The sequence below is a fragment of the Ostrinia furnacalis genome, unplaced genomic scaffold (assembly GCF_004193835.3).
Source record: "Ostrinia furnacalis isolate ACB-3 unplaced genomic scaffold, ASM419383v2 OfSCF0587, whole genome shotgun sequence".
Taxonomy (NCBI): Eukaryota; Metazoa; Arthropoda; class Insecta; order Lepidoptera; family Crambidae; genus Ostrinia; species Ostrinia furnacalis.
The window spans coordinates 182,504-205,695 of NW_021130826.1; the positions used below are offsets into that span (position 1 = coordinate 182,504).

Below are 23,192 nucleotides of genomic sequence, written 5' to 3' on the forward strand. Positions count from 1 at the left end.
ACGCAGATGAGAATACCAGTCTAGTGCGTACTAGTGGCATTAGATGCATCGTATCGTACTAGACGCGTACGAGCTGTGGCGTGGACAGTAGCACTAACTTTTTCCACAGAATATAGTTACGAGTGATAGTCGTAACTTTTACGCTTAATCTGTCGTTGAGTGTAGGTACATGCTCTGCTTAGTTTTGAATTAGATGGCACCGGATTAATGTCTTAGGAAATTACTGACATTGTTTGTAAAGTGAAAGTTTTCACTAACTGAAAATAATTGATATGCCTCAGAATTGTGAAATCTTAGAGTAGGTACTATTAATTATGGTTGCCATTGACAATATACAGAGAAACTACTTATTGATGTTGCTCAAAATTATCAATGAAGAAAGTAAGTTCGGAATTTCGGGTCATGACGCAATATCCTAAACGTGTGACTAAACGATTACATTCTCGAAATGCCTACACGTGAGCAATGAAAAGTCTAAACAAAAAATGTATCCGGTGAAAAGAAAGATTTTCGAGGATGCGGCGTGGGACAACGATACTTTAAATAAATAAACGGAACGGGCCCACCGTGCCTTCGACTTTCGTTTTGAATATTTCAGACTCTGCAGTGTAAACAAAGGTAAGGTTAGGTTACACTACACACGTTACTATTCCAACTTTTACGTCGGCGAATCCTACGCATCTTGAGATGTGTACAGTCGGCCACACATCGGAATATACTTTACATGCTTACTTTTTTTTTATCCACAACGAGGAAGCTCTTAGCCTGTATCTCACCTGATGGTAAGTGATGATCAGGCCAAAGGTGTAAGCGAGCTTCACCCAGAATCCTCAACCACGGTGGAACTGGCTATCTTACCTCTAACTGCCGGAACACAACAATGCTGTTAACATTGTTGTTATGGCGACAGACTTAGGTAAGATGGTGGTAGCTAGCCAGGCGGATTTAGAACAAGCCCTACCACCAACCAAACCGAACAGAAAAATCTGCCCCCACTGGGAATCGAAAATGGGACCTCTGCGTCTGAAGCAGGTGGTCTTACCACTAGACCACAGAGGCGGTTAACTTACTCTTTTGTTTCAAAATCGCAATTATTACAAGTTGGAAGCCTTAAAATTTTCTGTTACTCTCACAAATTATCTATTTTACCAAGGCTTAGTTTATATTAACTATGAAGCAATTGAAACTTTGATCAGACTCATCCATAAGATCACTCAAGTATATACAAATTTTTTTTTAAAGAAAAGGTACATCTCAATATTTATATTCTCATCGATATTAAACTTATTTGCTCGATAAAATCTTAATTTTAAGTTGTCAACTAAAAATGCACACCCATTTCATGTTTTGCGTTCTTTTTAAACACATAGGAAAGGAAAGCCACATAAATTATGCAAAGGGTTTTCTTGTAAGTGGCGCCTAGTAACTAATTTCACAAAAGGGCCTTAGCCCTTTGAAAAGATCATTATTTCGATTCTATCTGTGAGCGCTATCGATTCTATCAAGAGTTTTCGTACAACAATCTATTTTAACAATTATCTACTTTCTCTTGTATTTTTGTGTTCTCTTTCGAATTCTCATAAGTTTTCATTTATGTCCTGCTGATATTATGACATTGACTGATGATAACATTTTGAGTTGAGTAGAAAGTACCTGTAAATTTTTAAACCCATTTTTCAAAATTAATACCATATTTGCCAGACAGATCTAGTTGCACCACAAGCATAATTTAATTTGGAAGTCGCTAAAAGGATGAGTCTTTTAAAGAAATCGTTTTTTCAATCCTCAATACTCTTAGTTTTATCCACGTTTGAACGACTGAGTATTTTTTCAGCGAGCGTTTCTATTATTAATGTAGATAGCATTCAGCCTCTAGGTCTTGAACCGAGCTTCAAGTTTGTACTTCGTCTATTTGAATTTCAAATCGAATTCAAACAATAATATTGTTCTTCTCTTTGAGTCCAGTTTGTTAATAGGGTAGTTTAAGTAATTGGTGAACTAGTAGTAGGGAAAACTAGAATAAAGTACTGTGTACGTACGAAACTTTTAAGGACATAGCAAAGGAATAATGATCTCGAATCGAAATCGAATGTCATTTTGTCTATAGGTACTAATATAATTCAGTCTACTCGTATTTTCACACAATTTCACAATCTCTCGCTGACTCTACATTCGCACTAAATTCCAAATCAATGTACCTACCTCAAATTCAATCGGAAGAATAAATTAATAGCAATAAAATCTTGACAAGTTTTTATGGTTACAATAAAATTGACCACATTTTAACACCTTCGCTAGTAAAATTATTCAATACTTTCGTATGGATTTTAAAAGATTTTGTTGGAACAAAAAATAGTAAGAAAATGTTTATACCATTTAACTGTAAAGATAACCTGTAGACGTTCGCACATTATTACGATCATAGGTACTTTTAAATGAAAAATGCTACCTTGGATAGCGAAATGATCTAGGTTTCCTGAACGAAAGTATTCTTCGAAGCCCAGATTAAAATTATCACAATATTATCACAAAAACAACACGAATGTTAAAGCCGACAGCATATTATTGTTTTAAAATAACACCCATTACAGCTAAAGATATTATGCTGTGTAGCTCTACGTAAGCTGCTACCGTGTTAAGTTTGATGTGTCCATTTCTGATTCATACTACGAGTATTTATTATTAGACGATACATGTAAGATCTGCCAAAGACGTCTCTTGCTCTGTTTATAATGGGAAATAATACCCCCATACAAGTCTTATGAATAAATGTTCGAATAAAAATAATTTAATTTGATGTATCAACTGAGAACCATTTGTCCGCTGATAGATAAGATCTACCATAGACGTCTCTTGCTCTATTTATAATGGGAAATAATATTCCCAAACAAGTCTTGGATATAAATGTCCGATTGGAAAATAATTTAATTTTATGTATCAACTGAGAACCATTTGTCCGCTTGTGACAACAAGATCCTATTACTGTCAGCATCCGACTCATCTGAAGATGCGATTATTCAGATGATGGCAGATTGCATTTCGCGCTAGGGCTGTCACACTACTGAGTAGATATGGGATAATTATGCCACGAGCCTACGAGTAATTGGGTCTGTAAGTAGATAACCAATTTTTATTCTTGTGATAAGAGTGTATATTTTATGTAATACATAGTAATAAATAATAACTATGGAGGGCAGACAACACAATAAAGACGTACATTAGGGTGTCCCTTATTTTTCAAAGTTTTAAATTTGTAACGCATAGGTCTTAGTTTTGTTTGTTTGCCTCTAAAGCACTCGGAAATAAATTTTTACCTTATTTGGAGTACGATAACCCGTGCCGACTTGCATCGAAACATGATGCGCGGCAGTAGCGGTGCGTATTCGCGGTATTTGTCATTTGTTCTCTATTATTCTCGTGTTAAACACCTATTGTTTGACATTTAGAAGATGGCTGTGGAATTAAGAAGCAATAAAAAAGTATTTTCTTAGTCGGGGACGTAAATTTATCAAATAATAGGCACAAATTTACCGTTAATCGTCAAGTTTTGCAGTAGTTTTTAACATATTTTGCGAAGTTAATTAAATGTTATTGAAACCTCTAATCTCATCATTTGGGAGTGTATTATATTTTGGGAAAAGCTATAAATCCTACCAGAGCCTAACTGTGTAAAAAAAACTTGTGTATCTTCACCATGCTTGGAGGGAGTTGCAAGAAAAATTATTAAAAAAATCAAGATTTATAAGCGCCGCGGTGAGGAGGATTTAAAAACAAATAAAATATTTTAACAAAAACAAATATAACCAAGGCGTCCAGAGTGTTAAGGTGTAGACAAAAAGTTAGTTAAGAAAGTAGAAAGTGCAAGACAAAGAAAATTAAATAAATAAATAAATAAAAAATAGAGCAAATATGTTGGTTTATCGAAGGTTTATCGTCATCTCTTAACGCAAGGACATCACGACCAGCTTACCAGCTCTGAGGAAAGCCTTAAGGAACTCTTGACATCCACTTTCCAAAAGGTATATGAGAGTGTTGACAAATTGATTTCCAAAGCAGCCCTGAGTAAGGTTAGTCAACTTCTTTGGTACTTCATATCAAAAGAAATTGCCGTTTTATCACTCTTTGATGATGAAGGTCATGAACAAACACCGTCAATATTGTAGTAAAAGTACAAAGAGAGAGTATGTATGATTCTGGGAAGAGATACATTCCATCTGAAGAAGGTATGATTATTTCTATGGTAAATAGGACTTTGTACTAATTTTTTATCCTGTTTTTAATGAATTGATAATAATACTGCCTTATTTATTGTTGCTGGAAAACCATTGAGTGGTTTTGTGTCTGTCAAGAGTATAAATTTATTTTCTCGATTGAAAATTGATAATAATTTCCCCCTGAGACACATTTCTATATGAGATAAAGATGTTGCCTATTTAAAGGCAAAAAAGTGCTTCTTTAAGGGTAGTTAATGATACAGCTGAAAGAGCTATAAAGCTTATGCAAGATTTTCATGGTTTGATCACTGCAAAGGAAGAGCAAAAGCTTTTTTTGCTATGCACAGTGTAGCAAAAATCAGGCCAATATTCAGGACCATGGAAATCTGTATCCAGAATGTAAAAAAGGGTCCCTCAAAAGTAAAATATATTGTCTGATCTGTAATGTTATCTTCTTTTTATAAATATTTTATAAAAAATAAATATTTTAATTGATTTAGCTACATATCGAAAGGGGTTAAAACCAGCATTTTTCAAAATCTTCAGAGCTAAGTCGGCACGAGTTAATGTGGACGTAGGAAGATGAAATTTTGTATTTAAGTATGTCTGAGTAGTACGAAAAGAAATAGAGGGTATGCATTTCAATATCTAAAAAAATTTTTTTTTCGGCCATATAAGGGACACCCTAACGTACATACAATAATATTATGTCCTCTAGCTAGGTTGTCTGGACTGCCTAAATTGTGACGTCCTTTTCTTGTCTTGGTATACAATAAAGTGAGTTATATCTACGAGTATGTCTCTATTTTCAGCAGTGGACGTCCGTTTTCTAAATGCTAGAATAGACCAATCGTGAGAAATATTTTATACCTATCTCTTTTTGGAACGGGCAATCCGACAGAGCTCAAAGTATTTTTATACGTTTTTAATTAAGAGGCTGGCCGAGGTGACCGGTGATCAAAAGGCTGGCAGCTATTTTGGTCAGAGAATTAGCCTGGCCATTCAACGTGGCAATGCTGCTAGCCTTTTGGGCACCATTCCTGACTGCGGCGCCGGGGATGAAGTATTTTTTATTTTGTAAATAGTTTTTATCATTACTAATTTTTAAATTTTAGTTTTTAAGTCATTTTAAGTTAATGTATTATTATAAAATTATAAATTGACAACCCTAGTTACTCCCTGAAGAGTTGAGAACACTGACACAGATCGCGGTAGCATTATACATTTATCCGATCATAAAACGATCTATCACTCCTTTGCGAAGTCATGAATCTTGAATCAATTTCTGTTTAAAATCATCCTGTATTCAATTAATGTTTGGATGAAATCTATTTAATTAATGAAACGTTAGTATGACTTGCGGAGGAAAAAAATTAAACTTATTTATTGTACGTTGTAAATAGGTACTTGAGCTCTAAGATCAGCACTTTAGTGACTTATTTTTTATTTATGCGACCATTTGGGATAACACATATACCCACTTTTCCTTAATTTCAACAAGTATGTAATCTACAGGTACGTTTAATATCACATTTTCCTCTATGCCATCAATATGCCACGCTAAACAATAATAAATATAGCTTTAGGTAACCTTCAAAACTTACGTGCTTAATAAAAATATTTGTTATCGATCTTAATCATTGCCTTTAGGCAACACAAAAATGTCAATCAGAAATTTGATACGTCGAGATAAAAATTGTGAATAAATAATTACTTGTCACAAATGAATCTTCTTTGGCGGCGCCGCAGAATGGCGGATCATGATTGTGAAGATAGAATTAAAAGGTTGAATGAAACGGTAAGGGCGCTTTCATATGGAAGCTTAGGGCGGAGCGTGAAGACGAGCTTTCAGCGGACACAAACTCGTAAGTACACGACTATTTGATAGTCATGTTCGTAGATATGTTTTTTCAGCACGTTGAGTTTGTTTTCAAATGTAAGTATCTTTCAATTTTTATTATGTAACTAATAGTAATTTAATTACGCTGGTTCCGCCACGCAGTACGTAGTAGCCGCCGAAATGAGCTTGATAGGGACTTTTCGAATGGAGACTGAACTTTTGAATGAACTTGTACATCTTTCAAGAAATTGAATGCGTATTAGAAAGCTCTCGAAAAAGTGGAATTTGTTCTGCTTTTGGCATTGTGAGGATTCGAAAAATAACTTCCTTCGTATTTATCCTTGTAATACCAAATAATATGTACTTCGTTCTTTCTTCGTATCGCCTAGATATTCGCTCTAAGCTTCTTTGCGTGAACATAGCTTTATTCGATAAGAGTTTATTGTAAGCCCTGTTGACAATGACGTCTCCATTTGAGGCACAATACGGCGATTAACGCGATACTAATGATGCGTGAAGACTCGCTGTAGACTTGTGGGTCGGAGCTTTTGGGTTTGGATCTCGCTAGTTTGTTTTACTAAAGTACCTACTTGCTTTGTTTGTTAAAATCGAAGAAAAGGAAGAAATAATCTTGATTGCAAATTACTATATAGCAAGTCTTGTTCGCAAATTTTATCAAGAGTGAGTTAATACAGTTGCTATAATTGTCATTGTAAACAAGGTTCAAAATTGGATTTTCTTTCGTTAGAATCGAACTGGAAAAGGACGACCGTTTCTAATTAATCCGGAGTATATGAAGGATATTCCTTATCTACTACATATTTATTTTTCACGATTATTTGATAAACAGTGAATGGACTAGCAAATCGCCATAACTATCTCACGTTTAACATTCAAAAAGGAGATCCACGAAAAACTTTTTCAGCACCCCAAAAAGTGAAACGAAAGTCCAAAAAGGTGGGTGACCTGTTATCAACCTATCACGCCAATTAGAATGATCCATCGCATAACACCGTCAAAGCGCGTGTAATCTTCGCCTTACGAGCCCATTCATCATCGCGCAAGCTCAATCGGCTAAATTCGGTATGTATGTAGGCAGACTTTCTCCCGGTGAAACGGTGTGGGGAGACGCGACCTTGTTGAGGGAGGCTGGCACCTGCGCACCGCCACTTGTCACTCCGACGGCGCGCGCGCACCGTGTCTTTGAACGCTCGTGAACATTTGACAACTGTGATTGTGTGAACTGTGACTGTGCGGACGTTGCGGTGCCGGCTTTTGTTTTTATCGTTCGGTGATCAGTTGGTGAGTGATTGGATTAATTAATTATAATTAAGTTTTTTTAAGGATTTAAGGTAACTGTTTAAGTATTAGGACCAGAAACTCGTGTCTTCTTCATAAACTAAATTATTATTACTTTTTATTTTTATTACACAAAAAAAAAACTATCCTAAGGGATAAGATATTTAAGGCTAATCCAAATGGGTAAAAAAGTCATCAATTCAATTTTGTCTAAAGAGCAATTCTTAATAAATAATTTGATAAATTATTAATCAAACTAATGAAAGATATGATAAGAGAAATAACGCAAGGACTTCGCAAATTACCGAATCATTGTTTACAAAACAGTGCCTCAAAACGTACATTACACGACCACACTACACAAAATTTCACTTTCTCATTTCGAAAAACGATACATCATCAACATAAAATGTGTGTCAGGAATCGTACACAGCCTCAGCGCGCAAGTGGGTCACGAATATGCGCACGCTCCCCTAGCAGCATGTGCGTCTTATCCAGTTGTGATAAGCGTTGTTTTGCAACAATCTAGTCTGCTGGGCTGACGACTGTACCCATGCGTCAGGCTTGACAGGTGTTTATGAAAAATACGCTCTTTTTAGAGTTCCGCAATTAGATTTTGCACTTCGTAGTCCAGTATCACGCAAAGAAAAAAAACTTTTAAATTTTTCTTTGCGCGTTACTATGGAAAAGCTCGACAGTTTGATAATGAAAAGTTTAGATGATTTATTAAATTACACTAATTTAATCATTCAAAGAGTATGTTCTGGAAATATTGTCATTGTGTAAGTTTTAATAAAAGTTTTTAATATCTTCTGTTTACTGTAATGTTATCATAGCGACTTAGTATACCAAGTAAAATATATCATTTAAGGATAAAATAGTCCGTCGATGATCTAACACCTACCTTGAATAAAAACCTTATTTTAAAAGTGTGATCTTATAGAGATACTAACCTATCTGTAAGTTCCTGAAAAAGTTTTGTCTAATCTAAACAATAGCTACAAAAGCTTGAAGTAAAATGATTGTACGGAACACCAGCTGCGCGGGAGCACCTCACGCCCGGTCACTTTTTACTATCATAACATTGAGCGGTCGTTTTTTAAATCGCCATGCCAATAACATGCCGCTAATTCCACGCGGCCATTGACTTTCACTTTGTATTTAGATGATAAGCCTATAGTAGAGACGAGTTAATTATAAAGATATAAAAGTTATTAACCACCTTTTAAGGCACACTAAAGTTTCTCTCGTAAGGAAAAATCATTCAAAATTAAGTAGGTTAATCATTGGAATTCTTTTCAATTGTTACTAAAGCTTTGTTAGTTAAAAGTTAAATAAACATTTACTTTATGCTTATAATTACGAAGATACAAACTTAACTTTCTTTACCTTATGGTATTAACTTACTGAAATAATCACTGATATCTAAAAAGCTCTTGAAGTTAAACAGACAAACTCACTGGCCAAAAACCTTGCTTATTTCTTATCACGCTTAACAGCAAAATTGTACCAAAAGCGCGTCAAGTTTAACCAAAAGTTTAAACTTTATTATACCGAAATGTCAAGCTTAATATGCACTCTGTACAATGCCAAGTTTACGATGCGCACGCGCCGTTCGCGCCCATTGCGTCAACGAGCCATTGATCGGTCATTCTCCGGATCTGGATTATTTTGTTGATTACCCCGACCTTTTTTATTTTTTAATTTAGAGTAAGTTTAGGTAAAACATTTCAAAATAGACATTATTACGAGCATATTTTTTATATTGGCCCATATGTAGCAAGCAGGAATAAAAAGTTATGCGACATCAAAATTTTCATGGTCGGGGTAATCAAAGTTGGGGGTCAGAGTAATCAAAAATAAAACAAAATATTTTATTTTCTAAGGTTTTTTTAAAGTTATGGTAAAATAAATGTTATTATAACTAGCCATTTATTATTTTGATGTATAAACGACAATATTGTAAAGTTTCAATAAAATCTGTTAAGTAGTTGTTGCGTAAAAGAGTAAAAAACATACATTTATACATTATACATATAATATTAGTGACTCAATGTCCTATGTCTCCTATATGGGACAGAAGGCGTCCACAACAGTCCTCCATCGCATTCGGTCTTGAGCTTCGTGTTTGATCTCGCTCCAAGTCTTAACAGTGCGCCGCTATGTTTTTTTGGCGCGACCACGTTTGCATTTTCCCTGGGGGTTCCAATCTAGAGCCTGCTTGGGGATGTGATCGGGGTCCCTTCGGAGAGTGTGGCCGATCCAGTTCCACTTGCAGCGTTTATTCTGCTGAAAGATCGGTATTTCGTGGCAGCGTTCCAAAAGTTCGTCGTTTGAAGATTTTGGAGAATTCGGCGAAGACAGCGGCTGAAGAAGATCTGCAGCTGGTGCGAGATAACCTTAGTGACCTTCCACGTTTCACGCCCATAGAGCAGAACTGGTTTGACGTTGGACCCGAATATTTTGATCTTGCTTGGGTCAATTTCCGTGACTGCCATACGGCTCGAAGTTGTGCGAAGGTAGCTCTGGCCTTGGCAATGCGCGAAGTGATGTCCTCTTCGGTACCTCCAGGCTCTGAAACGATGCTCCCGAGGTAAGTGAAATTGTGGACTCGTTGGACATCCTCTGCACCAACGGTGTGCAATTCCTCACTCCAGATCGCATCTCTTGGGTCTTCCGGTACTGATACCCTTGCTTTACCCTTTTTTCGGCACAATAATTAGAAGCCCCTTATGCCAGTCGTCTGGGAGTTCCTCTTCCATCCAGATGTTTTCGAAGACAGGTGTCAGGACGTTAACGGCGGAGTTTACATCGGCTTACAGCATTTCAGCGGTGATAAGGTCGAGTCCAGGGGTCTTGCCAATTTTGAGGGATAATATTATGTATTAATAGGAGATAGGATTTCATTTTAGTAAAGGGTAATTTTGCTTATTAAACGTTATTTAGTTAATCATTCATTAGTAAAATTACAGTATTATTGATTACTCGGTGACAAAAGTCGGGGTAATCAAGGTCGGGGTAGTCAAAAAATTAAGGTTTATCCTGAGCCCTGCCCAATCTGTAAGTTGAATCCCATATGTTTTAATACACAAAAATGCGGTTACATGGACCATTATTCCTGTACATTCTCAAGAACTTTCCATGTAAAGAAACCTAAAAAAACAGGATAGAGTAAATCAATCGTGCACTGAACCAAGGTCGGGGTAATCATATTCTTATCTCGATAACTCCGAAATCCTGCGACGAGTTGCATTACCGATCACCTCGGCACGCAGGCCACCACTAAAGGTTCACGGGGGAGGATAGAGCTCGTTTCTAAATTGCGTAGCTAGGGACGTAGGCGCACATTAGTGACGTGTCGGGGTAATCACGGTTAACGCCCGGACACAACTTCAAATAGTTATTTTACAAAACCTTTTAGTCATATAGTTATATCGTATTTAATTTATCAATGTTTATTTAATCAGTAATCGATTACATAAGCATTGAAAGCGGTAATGATAACGGATTAATTTATACGAGCAAATTTGTTCTGAAATCGGGAGCACGGACACATCGTGGTAATCAATTTTTGACGACTTACGATATTTTTTAAATTACTTAATTAACTATTATTAACTATCTCTGTGGTTTAACAACAAGAAGCAAAGTTATACTATTAGATAAAAATATTTGTTACTAAAATATTATGATATTCGGGTACTTTTTGGCCCCGGACACGTGTTTTTCTTGGCCGGTGGAATGACCCTGATACGCGCCCTGACGTTGACATTCGTGCTTTTGACCTTAACTTTGTGACCTGCGTACAATCAGCAAAGGATTGTAGACATTTATGTTACTTTTTGAACCCTATATTATGCTCGTTGATTATTGGTATTTTGTGAATTATAGCCACGATAGCCGAACGGTGACGGAGTCGGAGTGGCCGACTCGAGATCCGAGGAACGCAGGTTCGAATCCCAACGCCGCTCGACTATTGTGGTGAGCCCACTCGTAACACAAGCTTATTTAGCTTAACGCGAGGGGCTAATGGGACTATTAGTAATTTGGGCAATACAAATTGCTAATAATCTTTTTAAAGAAAAAAAAGAAAGGAAACATTCAGGGACAGTGTTCTTTTGTTACACAAGTGAATTTGTAAAGTATTTTTTGCGCTTACATTATAAAAATAATCTAGTTAAATATTGTTATCAAGCTACGAGTTCAAAGTTTGTGAACTGCCCTTGTTAGTGTTGTTGCGTACATTGCTCTATAGTCGTTAAAACTTTCGCGTCCTTTTTGGGCGGGCGGATATACAGGGTAGCAATGATAAGTGATCTCACTCGATTCTTTCTAAACTATACATGATATCGAAAAACTGATTACTGATCCTGAAAGTGCTTCACAAGATCTATCCAACTTACCAATAAATAAATAAACAAATAACTAAATAAATTTGATCTATCCGAAAATTCGATGTTTCCAGCTTTACAGCTTGGGGATTGATGGGATATATCCGTAATGTCATGATTAGTTTAGTACAAAGTACCTTTTGTTGTAACAATCGAAAGGTTACACGTTAATCTAACCATTTCAATTCCAATTACACGGTCAATCTATCAATATTAAACGCCATTACGATTAATTTTACGGCATTTAGTCATCTTTATCGGTATTAAATGAGGGTATGTATTAAATTACTTAAGTTTGAAACGGATGTAATAGTAGGGAGACCGGGGCTGAAAGTGCCGGGGATAAATTGTTCCGATGCAAAATATCTCGACAACAGAAAGAATTAGATATGTGATCGTATTATGTCGCATGTGGCCAACTGTTAGGCATTATACGAAATAATACGATCACATATCTAATTCTTTCTGTTGTCGAGATATTTTGCATCGGAACAATTTACCCCCGGCACTTTCAGCCCCGGTCTCCCCTACATATCTTACAGGTAGGTACATGAGGTGTTTTTTTTTATACCTAACTCTAAATCTACTTGTTTAATTTACCAACGAAATGAATGACACCTACCACCTACCCATATAATTTCTGTAAGCTTAGTACGTTTTATTTTTTAAATACCTTAATTTTAAGTATAATAATGTAAGTTTAAGCTATTGGATGAAACATAAAGTCTCGATTTAAACTAACACATTACATAGATTAAGCCTTCAATATTTGAACCAAGAAATGCTGTCTATTCTTGAATGTAGAGTCGTGATTAGTCATTTCATTAAACGAGCAAGCGGCTATCACAACTTCTAGGTTTGCCTAAAATATTATCTTATTATTAATCGCTAGAATCATATTTACAAAACAATACAAAGTTCCCCTCATTTCTGTAGAGTCAAGACGTCTGACAGCCGGAGATAAGCTCTACACTGAAGTCATATATTTGTCAACTACAAACTCTCTTGTGCCATTCGAAAACAGGGCTGTCACTGTTATCTGACGTGCTATAATGTACAGCACTGAACTTCCAAAGATTGAACGTATAAAGTTTGTTATTTGTGATTGTCCCTTTTGTCTAATGTACAATGAAGAGTATCTGTCTAACTTTATTAATGTGTCTCAAGTTTCAAACCATCACATATTTTCAATTTGGTATTGACACAATTCACCAGGTAGCTGTATTATTACTTAGATATAATCAACCAAACCTTAATTAACCAAGAAGCACAAAATCAAAAATTGGTTTAAGGGCTGACTAGTGCAAGCTCATTATTATTTTTCTGAAACAATACTTCTCAATAGTTAAGCTGACGTGAGTATTTGCGGCATTTGCGGCTTTTCGGTTTTCTTTTGTTTTATTTTAGGATATCATCACAGACTCAAATGAACATTGAAGGCCTGGGATGCGCGCATCGCGTTACTATAAAATTTTATCGAGGTATTTTTTTGATTTTATACGATACATACCTATTTTAACACAATACCTATACGTTTGTAGTCTAAAATAATCGTTAATATTTTATCGTGACGCACTTCCTAGCTCATGTTTCCCAAAATGATATACACAGTACTACAGAGGGCACGTTTAGAAGTTAAGAGATGTGATTAAATAGCGAATCAAATTAAAATCGATTTTTTTATTTTATTTTTGTTAGTGATTGCCAGCCCTACAGTTCGTCCCGGCGGTAAACAGGAAACAGCGTCGGCATTCGCGTAATCATCTAATCGTTCCGTTAATAGGTGAAACTCATCTCCGTTATATGAATCAGGTGATCAGGACCACCGTTTTTTGTTCAGCTCTCTCCAATTAACGAAAGATTGATGAAGAAAAATTGTTTATTGAACCCATCGGTTGAGAATTCGAGATCACTTATCGATGTGTGATTGATGATTGTGTGCGTAAACAGCGTGGATTACACTGGTTAACGTGAAATAATAAAGTTAAAAATGTTAAAATCCAGTGATTTTTAATGGGCAGAATTCTGCTATTACTTAGCTTCTTTAAACGATTCAGTAGTTTCTGTTAATGTTATTTTGCTAGAGCCAAGCAAATTAATTGAAACAAGAATGGTTCAACGACCATGTTTTACTCGTAATCACTTTATGTAATCGATATTTATAATTTTTTATTAACATAAATTGCGATAACAATTCATATTGGACGCATGTATGGATGAAATACTGTAAAATGGAATGGATTTGAAATCGTAAGCGATAACCAAATTAATTACTGCCGACTTTAATGCAAATATATTTTATTTTCGCGATAATTTACCATAATCATTTTATAGACAGTTATAATTTTAATGTTTTAAAGAAAGTTCTGCTGAAAGTTTTTACACATTTTACGGGTATTTTAATATTCAATTTAATTTAATCGTATAGCAATTGAATTATATTGATCTATGTGTTCAGCCTACATGTATGGCATGAACATTTGAACAATGATAAACGTAAATAATGTTACATTAATTTTAGTAGAGACTTTGATAGAGATAACGAGAATGTTGCCCAAGGCACTTAGATTATTTATCACTTACACTAGAAAACAAACGATGTAAATAACTTATTAACTACCCACGGTAATTAGGCAACTAAATGTTTTTATGTCTGTTTTATTGCTCGAATAAGCAATCTCATTAAGTTTAATAATGTTTCAAATCAAAGATGCCCTTATCTATATCCCAATATCGGTCCTAATTATGGGTCAAAGATAATATCTAGATATTATCTTATTTAAGGGTGACATGATTACTCTAATTATGTAGCTGATTATTAGAAATAAGTAATTAAGTTCGTCATTACATTATTTTATCTCAAATAAAAACTGGAAACTGTAAAATTTCTGAGATCAATCTCACTGGTTTTCATCTAACAAGCACGTTCCACGTTCACTGATGAAATTTTTACCAAATTTGTCCCTTACGACCGAATTCAGCCTTGTGGATTTGCGTGAACATCGTCACAATCCAATTCATTTTTCACCAAGAACAGAGATTTCCCTTAAAACGTTCTCGAGTTTTTACCAGAATTTCCTACGCTGCTTAGCATGCATTGTTACTAAAGCAATTCAAGAAGTTAAACTTTCATCCATTCAGATCATTAGTAATACAACTTCCTGACCGTGGGAATTTTTATGGTAATTAATATCTTTGGCGATGGGAACCCTTTGTTCGTGGTTTTTGAGGCTGTAAAATGGAAAGTAGTTTGACTACATGCCTAAGTTTATGTTGGGTAGGTTAGTGTCTCGATGAGTAGAGCTACGAGGGGCGGCTGAAAAGTTTTGAGCCTAGGGTATTAAAAATGCCGATAGAATAGTATAAAAATATATTTTTCTATTTAATCTCCCTCTACTACAACGCACTTCTTACATTTGTGTAAAAGAGCTTTTAACCCACTGAAAAAAAAATCGCAATCTTTGCCTTCGAAATGATCCTCTAACGCTGCCTTCATTTCTTTGTCACTCAAAAATCTTCGTTCCTGGAGGTCATTTTTCCAATTTGAGAATTAGAAAAAATAGCTAAGGATTCGGACTAAACTGTGTGGTAGGTGATTAATTTCTTGAAATCCAGTTTTACCCGGGGCAAGCCTTGCAACATGCGCGATGTGCACGGGCGAATTGTCTGTCAATAACAGATTTCCTTTTGCCAGTTTGCCTCTTAATATTTCGACAACCACTTGACGCACTTTTATCAACAGTACAGCAAAATAGTCCCCGCTTATTGTAGTTTTTTTTAAGTAGGTAGTCAATGAATAAAATTCCTCCACAATCCCAAAAATAGTGCCTATGAGCTTGGGTGTCGATCGCTCCACTTTGAATACCGCGGCGGCGTTTTCCCTTTTCAATCCAATGCATTGACTCTTGTTTTGACTCTGAATCGTACTGCCGGATCTATTATTTATCAATAGTGACAATGTGAGAAAAAAATTGTTAGGATTATGGCCAAAGATGTCCTAAAACTCCTGCGAAGTTGTGACTCGACGCTGTTTGTCGAATGGCGTGAGCATTTTTGACACCCATCGCGCACACCCCTTTTTCATGTGCAAATAAGTATGAAAAATATCGCCAATACGTTCCTTGCTAATGCCTATGGCTTCAGCTATCTGTCACAGCTTAATTCGCGGATCTCTAGAGCAAGATTCTTTAACTTTTCATTATTTTATTCGTTAATGGCGAAATCTGGCCGCCCTGACTTGCGGTCATCTTTTAGCGACTCCCTGCCATGCTTGAATTATCGGATCCAATCTTTCATGGTGGCAAATGAAGGCCCAGATTCCCCATAAACTGTCGACATCTCTTCAAATATTACCGTCAGCGTTTTGTTCTTCTTTGTGAGGCATTTTATGACAACTGTGTACTTCAATTTCGTACATTGCGCGGATGACTGAGACATGATGATGTTTACGGATTAATTACTAAAAGCGTGATGACGCTAATGAATTGAAACTTTGTACATATACTAAGGAGGTTATTGGCAAATTAATTAAATTTAGTGTGAGTCAATAATAACACTTGAAGATACCTAGGCTCAAAACTTTTCAGCCGCCCCTCGTACCACCGCTGTTAACTTATTTTAGTATGTAGTTAAGTGGCTAGCTCATTATTTTAATTGAATTAGACTTGGTAATTTGAAAATAATTAAATACCGGCCAATTTCATTTCGAGCTACGCAATGAGTTCTGGAATTGCTCGTCACGATGAGTATAATGAAGGAAAGGAACCCTGAAAAGGTAACCCAATTAGCGTGATATAATTACATGATAATAGTATTTTAATGACGACTCTCCCACTTTGGAAAATGTTTCTTATCAAAAATAATAATGTTAATTGGATTTGCATATATTTATTGTTTACGATTCTTTGAGAAATTAAGAAGGATCTTTGAAACCCTTCTGAAACTCACCTTAAACATAGTAATAATATTTTTGAATGCTAAACAAGTACATTTATGCTTATATTCTCAAAATCTGAAAAACACAATCACTGCATTATACGATTTTTTCATATCGGTTCAATGGTAGAAAAGTGTCACAACTGAAAATATGCAATTTATGGTCTAGCAAGATGGCAAAGTTCAAGAATCCCGACGTTCAGGTTGCGAGCTTAGATTTACAAGCCAAACGGAACTGCGGAGAAAGTCAGGGTCAGGCAGATGACTAGCCAGCCACAATATCGGTGTTAATAGATTATGTTTATAGGCGAAGAACCTTATTTACATGTATAAAAAGCCGATTCTGTGCCGTCGCTGTATTAATGACGGTGTAGTACTTTTGGTTAAGGTATTTAAACGAGGGGGAATTAATTAAGGAATTAATTAGGTTACTCAGTACTGTCGTATTTTTTCTAATTTTATAACATTTTTATTTATATATTCCAATGGTCGTGGAGCTAAAAAATTAGAAAGTTTGACTTGTACCATTATTCTTTTAATTTATATTTATTATCTTTGTCGAAGCAAAATTATAAACCGATTTCCTTTCATGCCATGATGAAATAAACTACCATAAACAAATCTCCGGCTTATTATTGGCTACCTTCAAAATCCCGGCCAATCGCCGGACCAAAAAGTCCGTTCAAATTAAGTCGTCTGATTTCGCTCGGGGCCCGGGGCGCTGTAGAAAGCTAAACAAAAATGAACGCGAAACGACAAAAACAACTTGACGGCGGTGCCTGACGAAAATGAGCCGGTTTATTCGGTTATAAGTTACATTTATAATGTAAAATATGTTATGTAAATCAATAACCTAATTATTACTACTCTTAGGCTGAGTTGCACCATCTTATTTTGACTTTAACAAATGTCAAAAATTTGTCAAACTCCATACAAAAAGCACCGGTTATTGTGAAAGATACGGTCAAAGTAAGTTGGTGCAACTCAGCCTTAGGTAATTTCTGTTAAGCCCAGAGCACAGATTCTTACTACCTCAAAGATTGCAGAGCTATTCCATCTAGGTAATTAGATAATTATGCCAAATTGTAAATATTGTGCAATAAAGTTTTAAAATTTCATAAAAAAGATGATTATGGATTATTTTAAAGCAGATAGTAGGATTTAGTCATAAAGTCATTCTTAAAATATTTTATAGCATTTTTTAGCATGTTGACATTCCTATCTACGTTACCTTACAACATCTAATGTTATTGTATGTAAAACTGTTTAAACATTGTATCGTTTAAGACTTAAAAATACTTAAAATTCTCAAAGAAATCACAAAAAATTAAGTTAAGAAAAATCACAGACCCGACTGATCTCTCGCGACTACACTGTCACTTCATCACATGGCCTCGCTAATAAGTTGTCTATGTTGTCAGATAAATTAATTGGAGTGGAACTCTTTGATCAGCCATACAATATTAAGCCGAGATAAGTCCCATCGACTTATGTCCACGATGTCATGTAAGAAAATACGACCCGGATTTGAATGGAGAGAATGGACATCCGTGAGGTCTATCGAAGTGGACGCCATTTTTGAAACTTGTGTTTTTCTTTTTTGAATCTGTCAATCACAAGGCATTTGAAATTAGTGGCCAGTAACAATGTAATTTAAATGTAACTGAAATGAATACAATCTTTATGGACCGATTTAAGTTTACTAGTAAATTCGAAACAATTGAATGTGAAATAAACGATGAAACGACGTCTAATGTGCAATTAAATTGCGTAATTGATTTCATTGCATAATTATGTTTTGTGCGCTATATAAATTGATGTTTTACATGTAAGAATACAAATACAAAACCATTATTGATTCGGAAATAAACAGAACATCTTGGTACGAGACTTATGCCCGTTCACAAACGATGCTTGCTTATGTGAAGCAACAAATCGAAAGTACAGCGTTGAATGGAGCTCTGTGATTGGTTCATGTGTCTCCGTGTGTGTCCATGCGCACTATGAGACCTCATAGTAATATTAGTAATGTTTGTGAATACGGGCGTTAACTTTTAATGTTTACATCACGTTCCAAATATTAAGAACTGACTTATCAAGACCAAATTAAGTTGTAGCACAGAATACTAATAGTAAATTCTGGTCTAGATGGAACGTGACGAGACGGTAGAGCTTATCTATACCGAATGGGTTGTTTGAGGGAAAATGTAACTTTATTGTAACTTTGTAACGCTCTGCATAATTTACCCATTTTTGAGCTGTGAATTTCATACTAAGAAGGCTATTGGGATTTTGGTAAAAGAAATTAACTAAGGTACGATAATGATCTTAGTTCAACAAATTGTCGATTTTCGCCTAACTTCGCAAGGATAATTTCTGGTTTTCTTACTAACTCTAATTTTAGCTCTTGTATTTTTTATTACCTGAACGAGTAGGGAGTCTAAAATGCTTGAGCTTAGACTAATTAGTAATTATAATATTATTTTGATGAACTTATGCCCGTTTTTACCATCAATCCCTATTTTTTAAGTGGCCCTTAGGGTAACACATAACAGAAATTTTGTTTTCATAGGGGACACATAAAAATTAGGGATTGAAGATGAAAATGGGCATAAGTCCCTAAGTGACAGAGTTAAACAGGTGTAATCAATGCCTTCCAATTAATTAACACCTACCTGCCTACCTTAAGATAATTATAATTAATCCCCGCCACCGCTCCCCGGTAATTTTGTTATCGTTGACATCTGTCAAATTACCGTACATAATTCCAGCGTGCTTAGTGCTAAATACCTGCTAATGCGAGCACTTTCACTGTCACTGAGCGAGATTCAGCAAACCAGTTCAGCTCCGGAAGTGTCGAAACAGCCTTGGATAGGATTGTTGCGTCAATTGAACAAGGTCGGGGGTTTAGCGGTAACTCGATGAGTAGATGTTATTGTTATTGACAATTCAATGGCACAGTGGCATCTTGGATGCATTGGATCTCAGTTTGACTCCCGGTAGAGTCAATTTAGAAAGAAAGTTTTGATAACTATTGGCTCGTAGTATGCTGTTTTATGCCCATCAATAGATTCTGACTATGCAAGAGTTATAGTGGTGGGAACAAAAGGTTTGTGCATTCATTATTATAAGTTTTTATTATGTCCTACTACTACTCTACATTTTTATTCCATATGATATGGTATATTTGTCTTCTCACTTTCACTTATTTTAGCATTTGGTTTTGTCGATCCGAAGATAGAAGCTTACAGAGTGGCATAACTGTTGTTTTGTCATGTCATTTACCTACTTTGGCAAGGTCAAATTGTTAGCGGTCACTGCACGTGTCATTCAAGACCAAACTTAGTTGTTTGTTTGTAATTTTTCAATGGATCTTCTCTAGTTTTTGAATGTTGCTAGTTTTATACATAACAAGGCTTTATACAAAAAAGGCAGAAGACGTATAAAAAATAAGATTCTTTGACGTCACGAATACCATAAGGGAAATTATAATAACAATGATCTTCTTATCTTCGCTCAAAATATTTTTATTCAACTTTGATTAGGTGGCTCAACTCAACGTAATTATAATATTGCCGTTAGGCGTGGACAAATCCCATGCATTACGGCTTCGGCTATAATTTTTACAGCTGTCAATTTTCCGTCGGCACTTAACACCATAAAAGAACCTTCTATAGTCAATTTAAGTCGCGTGACTCAGCTCTATCGTTCTGAATGAGCTTTAGAAATAAAAGACAATTTAGTTGTTAAAAGATTTCGACGGCTAAAGTATTTTACTAACCAAGCCAACTCTATCAATCTTGTTATCTTTTGGTTAAGAGGTATTTTAAAGTTTATCAAGGTTTAAAAAAATATTCTTTTTGGACTCTTATACTTACTCAATCAGCTAGTTGGTTTTTGACATTTACTTATTTTCAGTCTTCACGTTATTTTTACTATACGAGTATTGGTAGGTTATACCATCGCGTTAACACTGAGAAAGCTTGCTATCTACCATAGGCATAAGTTAAAAAGAACTGAAAAAATTGTCAACAATATCTATACAATTTGGCAAAAATCTTCTTAAAATATTATCTAAATTGACATAATTAATTTACCCCACCAGGAAGCACGACAAGGGATTCGGGGAAACCAAGTCCAATGAGAGAATTAACATAATAAAACATCCCCAAAGTATTTATAATGCCCAGTAAACGTAAAGAAATAATTTAAGCTAAGTTACAAACATTTTCCTTATTAGAAACGCCCTGAGAATAATTTGCATTAACTTCACTAATTTGCATGTTATATGAATTAGCGTTAGTTTACTTGAAAACAGAAACGAAGAAATTTTCCCACAGTACCTATTGACAGCTTGAAGTTGTGACAAAAATAATGACTAAAGAAGCACTAGGGATGTGGTAGGTACTTCGACATTTTCGGATACGATAAGGGCTTACAGAAAAGTTGACATATTTGAAACGCCAATACGTGTCGGAAATAGTTTTTTTTTAAAGATTATTAGTAATTTGTTATTTCACAAATTACTAATAGTCTTGTTAGCCCCTCGTGATAAGCTAAATAAGCTGAGGCCATCGTGGTTTCAAAACTCTAGTACCTTCTCAAAGAAGTTATAAGACATAATTTTTCGTAAGTAGTTAAATAATAACCTGTTGATGTGGTTGACGGGACCACATTATTAATTTCATCCAGACCTTCTCACCAATTAAACACCTCTAATTATTCAAGTTAGTTGTGTTTAGAATTGAGTTATGTTTCCGATTTTGATCCGATTCGAGTTCACATCTCTTCACAGCCCTACAAACGTTTCATCGTTTACTTAGCTCCAGCGAAAGTTTGTTGCTAATTGACATTAACAAACGACCTTTTGTTATCTTTTTATCTTTTTGTTACTTGATCGACACCTTCACTATGCAGTGTGAACATAATGATGGACAAAAAGTTGATCTTATTGTTTAAATTATGTTGTTTAAGATGTGATAAAAGCCTGACATAATCCAGTCGAATAACAAGTTTAATTTTAGTACATATTATTAAGTACCTATCAGCCTGAAAACTAAAGGCCAAAGAGCAGAAGAAATAAAGATAAAATCGCTGAAAAGAATTTTACATGAATGTCATTTACCTAAATAGTTCACTACAAAAAATACCTTAATATAGGAAAAAAAAAAGCAAATCCTAATGAAACGTACCTAAATTAATGGAAACGTTACCCTGCTGCGTTCCATCATACATTCCATTTTGAAACACAAAGGAGTTCCAAATTATGAATGGTGGAATTCGTAACATACCGTCATAGCGCTGACGACCCGGGACATTGTACATTATTAAACGTATTCCGGGGAACTAAGTTTGTATTTCTACGAAGGCAAGGCTAACAGAGGTAGGATACATTTTTTGTTTTTGTATTTTTAATATATTGGAATGTGTTTACTCTCTGATTAGTACAAAACAGTCAGTTCAGTCAATTTTACACTCGTAAATTATCCATTAAAAATCATTCATGATATAAGTAATATCGTGTACGAGTATGAACATAAATGAAGTATACACTATTTTAACTAATATAAAGTCATTTTAGACTGTAAAACGATGGATACAGCCTTTTTATTGCGCCGTTTGACCCACTTCTCACGACCGTATTAAGATTTCCCGATGTAATATTTAAAATATTTTATCGTTTTCAACGTAAGTATACGAAAGCGACTAAATATTTCAAATGGTGTCACACTGCAATATGCTGAAAATTATTTAACTTTAGAGTGTAGTATTCAACGCGTTAATTCGTGACCCAGACAAATTCACATGGTTTGTATATTTTGTGCATATTTAATTTGCATACCTACATGCTAATATACATTTTATTGTATATCACGAGTTCGTAACACTTTGGCACCACGAACATTAACTAAATATTAATAGTCCTATACAAAAAGTCAAAACGGACCTTAAACACGTCTTTAAAATTTCATATTTCCGTAGGTACTAAATGTCAATTTAAACTAGTGTTCAACGCCTGTATAACTTTTTGTAATAAGCCCCTAAGACTATCGTGCCAATAATCTATCTATATAAATAAAAATGAATTCGTTAGTCTGATTAAAACTCGAGAACGGCTGGGCCGATTGAGCTGATTTTGGTTTTAAAAGGTTTGTCGTATTCCAGGGTAGGTCTAAACGGTGAGCAAATACGCGCGCGATATTGTTTTTCTGTGACAGACAAAATTCCACGCGGGCGAAGCCGCGGGCGGAAAGCTAGTATAAAATACATTTAGGCCGTTACACTCAAAGTAAAGGCGCATAATCCTTCAGCTGGGAGAAGTTTATTGCCAAAATAAACTTGGTAAGACTTCTTTATATTCGTTTTTTATTTTCTTTTCATAGGCTCGAAATGGACGTAGTAAATAAATTTTATGTTATTAAGGCTACATAATCGTATGTTTTAGAGGTAATGAACTGGGGATACGATTTTGAAAGTTATTTTATCAGAAGAAAGTTACGAGAAGTACTTAGA

General features: G+C 35.2%; 1 protein-coding gene across 1 annotated transcript in view; it reads left to right on the forward strand.

Annotated features, from left to right (window-relative positions):
- Nucleotides 1–7,276: 7,276 nt before the first annotated feature.
- dy (transmembrane protein dusky) overlaps nucleotides 7,277–23,192 on the forward strand; it is a 51,268-nt gene continuing 35,352 nt past the window's right edge. Inside the window, exon 1 of the mRNA XM_028323028.1 lies at nucleotides 7,277–7,356. The gene's annotated coding sequence lies outside the window, so the exon portion shown is untranslated. The remainder of the gene's footprint in view (nucleotides 7,357–23,192) is intronic.